Raw genomic sequence first — 6,763 nt, forward strand, 5'->3', positions numbered from 1 at the left:
CTACTCCATCCTTTTGCCAAAGGTGTCCAGCCTCTTGGATTGCCTATAGTGTGGTGTGGTAGGAAACTCATCAGAGTTGCCTTTGGACGTGGAGGTGTGGATGACCAGGTTCAATGAGGTCAGGAGCTGGGTGAGGAAGGCTGGATCCACAGGATTTGGGAGGTGGGTGATCATCCTAAACAGGGCCCTGTGCTGGACATCAGTGGGGGGCTTGATTAAAGAGGAGAAGAGATCCATGGGGGCTACCACCGGTTGAAGCATCTCTGTCAAGACACAAGTTTTGACTGTCATCAAGGGACCTCAGGCACCCTCCTCACCACCATGGTAAATGAAGCCCCTTCCTTTGTAACCACACTAAAAGGGGGAGGCTAGGCCAGTGTCTGCAGAGGTGTCCAGACCACTTACGTCAGACTGTTCTTCACGCCAATTATCCTCAACCAAAGCCTCCTCCGGCAATTCACTATGTCAACAAGAGGGAAGGAGTGGGTGGGCTCCAGGGAACTGTGGTGGTGAAATCTGACCAAAGCTGTAAACTGAGAGTGCCACCATGACACCAGAGTGAGCAACGCAAGAGCTGACATAATTTGCACACTACTGGCTGTTGTCTGGCAAGCGTGTTACTTTTAACAGGAGGTGTTAATGTAGATCTGACTTCAATTCTCTATCAGCAGAAGCTCCATGTGTGCAACCCTGGGGGACGCCACAATTGTTCATCAAGAAGGTTCTTGGTGCCTATCCCGTTAACCAAGTTAGCTTTCATTCAGTAGTGAAATTTATTGTTCCAGAAAATGAAATAGGGGTCAATCTAAGTGAGGACTTTTCCCAACAAAATAAAGGAGCAAGGCAAACTATGCACTAAATGTCCACAAAATCATTAACACAGTCGGAGGCCCTTATTAGAAGGCTGACCTCGGGCTTCAGGAGTAAGAGGTTTTTCATCAACGCAAGATACCTGAAAAAGAAGCATCCTATTGAATTGATGTCTGAAAACCTTACGTTGTATTAGAGCATTTATTCTACCTGTCTGCCCCCTTTAGAAATTTGAATTATTATTTTGTCCTACGTGTCCAGCAACACAATCTGGAAGGTCACCCACCATTTAGGGGTAGTTTAAAATTAGGTTGTCTATGAAGGCCATATATATATATTTGGATACATGACAGACTTTCAGGATGATCAGCACAATCTAATTTGAGGTATTATATGCAAATCTATTTCATGGAGATATCCTAAAATCATGAAAATCTGTCATGAACGCTATCCTCCTAGCACATAGGCTGGACATGTCCGGCTTAGAGTGTCGTTTAATGGTATTCTTTCTTGCTATTAGCCGATTGAGGCCAGACGCAACTGACTTGGGCTTCTCATCACGTAGGGGTTTCAGGCAAGAAGCCAAGTAAACACCTGTTAACGGGTTAGACTGCCACACCAAACGACGTGTCGCTGGGGATAGTTCTTGGCACCATTACATTACTCCGTCACACCTATCACATTACTTGATCTTACCTGCACAATGTGACAAACCTCGACTGATGGCCAGGGAGTGAGACTTTTGCAAGGTTTGAGATTTTTTTAAATACTGTTTGAACTGCTTTCAATCTTTAGCAAGTATGCAGCATCTCTTCTGGAACGCTAGCACATGGAGTGATGATCACAACATAAACAAATCACAGGTTCAGGTTTACAAAGGAAAGCAACTTTACTACTCCCACTCAATTGTAGATCAATAAAAGCACAGAAGATAGCCCTGCTCAGCTTTTATACCCAAGTGTCTTTGCATCATTGAGGTCAAACTAATTATTCCAAATACCATCCCATTTATGCAGGATGATGTGGTGAGCATTTGCCTCATCCCAGCCAGCACAGTGAAGGAAACTACACTGGAAAACACAGATCCTTGGATAAATGAATCACCTCACTTTCACAGGTCTGGGTCAAGACATTGGAGGCAGTGTGACAACTTTACACACTACCATCATGCACCGCACTAAACAACGCCAAATAACATTTCCTACATCACATCATCCCACGCGCAGCAGAAGTTTGCCTTTATTTTGAAATTAAAAATGTCTATTTTCAATAAAAAGAGGGGGCCAGGCCAGGAGAATTAGTTTTTTTTTATTTTCTCAGTTTATTTGGGTAAAAACAAATGCGTTTGCATTTTAACAGAAATTTAGTTTGCACAAGTTGCCACAATATTACCTTCTAACCATGGAAGCATACATAGGTAACATTTGTTTTGTGCATTATCAGGAAAAACGAGAGACAAATATTAAAAAATATATACATTTTGACTGCTTTATTAGAGTAAGTTCCTGTAAGGAAAAGTACAGCCCTGATTTATAAAGGCATTTATCCTTTAATAAAGCAGTTTTAAGACCAGGATTCTAAAACAAGACCTATGTTATTCAGCCTTTAAACAATCAACCTTATTAAATCCGACCCAAAAGTCTACATAACACACTCCAGGTTTCTTGATTCACGGTAGACGCCTCCGCTCACAAGATACCCACACACATTGAATTTGACTGCCATGAGAAGCAGCCACATATCCTACGTGGTCTCCAGTGTTATGCCCACTCCCTTACATGTCACACTGTTCTGGGTGCTCTGTATCTGTCACACACATGCTATCCCAGAAGAAAGAAGCTGTATGTACAGAAACAGATTTGGTTTGCTTTGTAGATGTGCCCTGTGATGCCTGAACTGGATGGACGTGACAAGGCACAGACCAACAGAACTGAAATGTGCTTCAGACATAGTGAGGCACAGCCAGAAACCAAACCGAACTGTGGTTCTGGTACCTTAGCACAACCAGACAGAATACTAATTTAGAACTCTACCATTTGCCTAACCTCTAGGCCCTGATGACAAGTGTTTATTATGACCACAACCCACCAGTATTTTTATTGCCATTAGAAAGATGAAAGGCAGAGGGCACCTGCCCGTATACAAACTTCAGATTACATAGATCTCTACAATCGGTGTATTGGTTCACGGAGCTATCTTTCTATGCTTCAAGAGTGGTAAGGCATGGACAGAAGTAAAGAATTGCTTCTGTGCAGAGTAAGGCAGGCACAGACAGAGCCGAACTGTGGGTTTGGGAACAGTACTCCACCCCCACCAATGGACTAGAACTGTGCTCAGGACCCGGAAGGCAACAACAGAACAGAAGTGTGCTAAAGGCATACTAGGCATAATCAGAATAATGGTAAGGCAAGGCAGGCCTGAGCTCAGAAATACTAGATCGCTATATGAGCAGTGTCTTCTAGGGACAAACTACATCCTAGATCTATGTACAGAAAGGCACAATAAGTCAGGACGTCATTATATTTCAGGTATAGGAAAGTATAGTTACAATTAGAAGAAAACTGTAATTTGTAGACAGAATAGGATTGTTGTTTGGTGCATAGCAAAGTATACGGGTGTAGCATGAACAGAATAACAAGGCACCGCTCCTATAGAAATGTGCTTCAGGCAAAGTCACAAGTAGTAAAGAACCACACCACAAGTTGAGTAAAGCACTCAGCAGAACAGTAATGTGCTTCAATATTAACAAAGTTCAGCCACCAATACAAGTGCTTCAGGCATAGTAGGTCACAGCAACAAGTAGTTAAAAAACAGTCTCATGCATACATAACAGAACTGTGAGTACGGGCACAGTCACAGCTAAAAATACACCTGAATTGTGTTTCAGGCACTGAAAGACAAACACACAGGATATGTGTGCTTTTGGAACAGTACAGCACAGTCATGAGTAGAATACAACACTGCTTGAGGCAAAGTAAGACATACATACACAGATAACTACTTTTGGCAGTAATATAATGGTGCATCTGTGCTACATCGAGCACAGAACAACCAAAGAGCAAGGAAAGGGCTTTAGGAATAGTAAGGCATAACTAGAATAGAGCTTTGCATATTGTACAATCAAAAATGGGGCTTTTGTGCATCAAACCAGTCTATTTGTTCCCAACCAGAGAACATTAAAAGATTAAGACTTGTGTGTTAACTGCTGCAAAATACACAACATCTTATAGTCAGTGGAAGTCAAATGGACATGTCTGTCAAGAATAGGATGTAAAAGAATGGATAGCTTAGAGTAGTGCAGTGTACATGCCATTGGTGTGCATTGACCACATAACGTAAGTCTCTTTCAGACACATCAAGAAATACAGTATTAGCCTCTGCAGCATAGAACTGGGTTTTCTGGGAGGGAAAGGCACACGATAGAAGGGTGTATTTCCTTAGAAAGGAAGAAAGTACATCTGCAAAGCATTACATTCTTACATTCAGGAGAGAACTCAATAGCAAATCACTTCTAAGATATGGTACTAAATTAAATTGAGGCTAAACATTCACATGAATTTGCAGATAAAAATGTTTCTTTGCCTGAAATTTTCAATGCATGACATAGTCCCTCCGCAGCATTTGTGGAACGATTTCACCCCAGACGTAGGTAGTAAGGTTTACATGTTGAGGGTTACTAACTTTTGAACTTTTTCAGTCCAAGTGAAGGATGATATAATCTTCATGCAATGTCACGTGGCACATTATGAATCAGACCTCCCTCAAACAAATTGTGGCCTGCTTGGGAATCCAGGCCCTTTCTGAGACAACTTGTGTTTGATATTCTACAGTACTAAACTCCATGATATAACAAGTTTAAAAAAAACACTTATTGAAATGTGAAGTAGAAAACACATTTTCTCTATCAGTAATGATATACTATTCAGAGTATTTGCTTGGAATTATTAAAGCTACACATCAAGTGTTCTTTATTCAGAAGGTGAGTTCAGCTTCTGTCTCTGTACTGATTTTGGAGCAAAAAACACAATTGCTGAAGGAGGTTGCATTGTGGACAGATTAGCATTGATCATGTATATTTGCTACTGTAAATTATAGTCAATATCTACACCTAACTTCCTGTACAGACTATATCACAGAGGATATAACATATGCTTTTATGGTTATTACACTCCCTAACTTTTTTAGTGATAGATATACAATGATGCATAAATAAAATTTATTTCGAGCAAAATAAAAGTTCAATTGTGTTTAGAGTCAATAGGACAATGTAAATGTGTGTGTTCAACGACTAATTTACTAAAGAGAACTATTTCAGTAATATAAAAAAAATCCTTAAATACTGTCTGACACTTCAGGCACAGCAAGGCACTGGATATAACTTTGGGCACAACATGATATGGACTTAAGGCACACACAGTGTTTTAAATCTAACAAGAACGTGTTTCAGGCACAAAGAGGATTGAAAATCAATTTTTCAATATTTTAGACTGAGTACATAGTACATTAGAAAACTGTCTCTTCAAGTCAATGTAAAAAAGAATTATAATACAGCAAAGCCCTCCTAAAACCCAGTTCTTAGCAACCTAGGTGTGACACACGTAAAGGAATGAAAGGAGGCTTTGGCTGCTCTGTGCCTATTACTGCTTGTGTCCAACCAGAACATTAGGAAATGACGTCCTGAATCTGCCCTGTGAGTGGAAAAAATTAGACGCTAACCTTGGCACACAAAAACTGCTTGGAAGACTAACAGAAAACATATTTCAGCTGGCAAAACACAGTCCAAATAATGGGCTGATAAATCTCTTTTGAAACACTGTGCTCATAAGTGGGAAGCATGGACAGACTCGTCCCCGAGTTCTTCCTAATTGACACACCACTTGATTCATACATTTGGCACGGAGACCTACTCCATTCAGGAAAGAGAACCAGGAAGCCGGTTCATGCCCACTAGCTAAAACATGCAAACTGTGTGCACTAGATTATATATCCTAACAGCAGAAGGCATCTTGGCCCATCTGAAAAATCGACAGGCACACATTCAAATCCAATTTTATCCCAAATAAAAGCCAAAAGGCACCTATGGTTACCTGTTGATAAGAGCACGAAAAATACTTGCCTAGGATAAATCTTCAACAAGATTAAAATTGGGCCTAAAACTTTCCTCTGCCACCCCTGCCCCTCAAGTCTGCTAACAAAAAGGGTAGAAAGTAAATGGTCCAAGAGACATCATACCAAAAATAACATATGAGTTAAGAAGATGAACCAATAGAAAAAGGCAATCATAACACAGGGACAATAAGTTGCTAGAAACAGAACTTTTACGTTGTCAAGATGAGAGTTCTAGTCATAAATGGCGAGTGAATGGTTACGAAAAGGAGAACTGCAACCTGAAAAAACAAATAAAATCTCCAATTCTGTACAGAATTATGGGCAGAGGATTACACTCCTTAATTAAAGCAGAGATCCTGCTACACAGCTACAGCCAGTCACACATCTTGTTGCTGGGACGTTCATGGCTACCGAACTGTAAACAGATTATGAACTAAATGAATGGGTCCAACTTTGGCACAATTCATGTACAAAGTAAGCACTGACAGGCAACTTGAGCGATAAACCAGAACATATACACAACACACCCTAATCCAGAGTGGGGTTTCATGCATGTCTAGGCAAGCATACAAAACTCAGGGACAATGTCCATGTTAGATCTGAGCAACTATAGCAATGAAGAGGCAAAACATGCTAGCACAAATGTGGCACTCAACCAAGTACCTCGCGCAAGAGAGCTTTTCATCTGCTGCAGAGGCTACGCCGGAGCACAAGCAGAATTGACCATTCCAAAACAACTCTCTAAATAGCAACAGGACTTTGAATTAATAAAAAAGAAGAACTATTTATTACTCATCTAGAGTTATCGCTTGGCACCGAAATAACAGACTTTGCAGCTCGACAG

The sequence above is a fragment of the Lissotriton vulgaris genome, chromosome 8 (assembly GCF_964263255.1).
Source record: "Lissotriton vulgaris chromosome 8, aLisVul1.2, whole genome shotgun sequence".
Lineage (NCBI taxonomy): Eukaryota > Metazoa > Chordata > Amphibia > Caudata > Salamandridae > Lissotriton > Lissotriton vulgaris.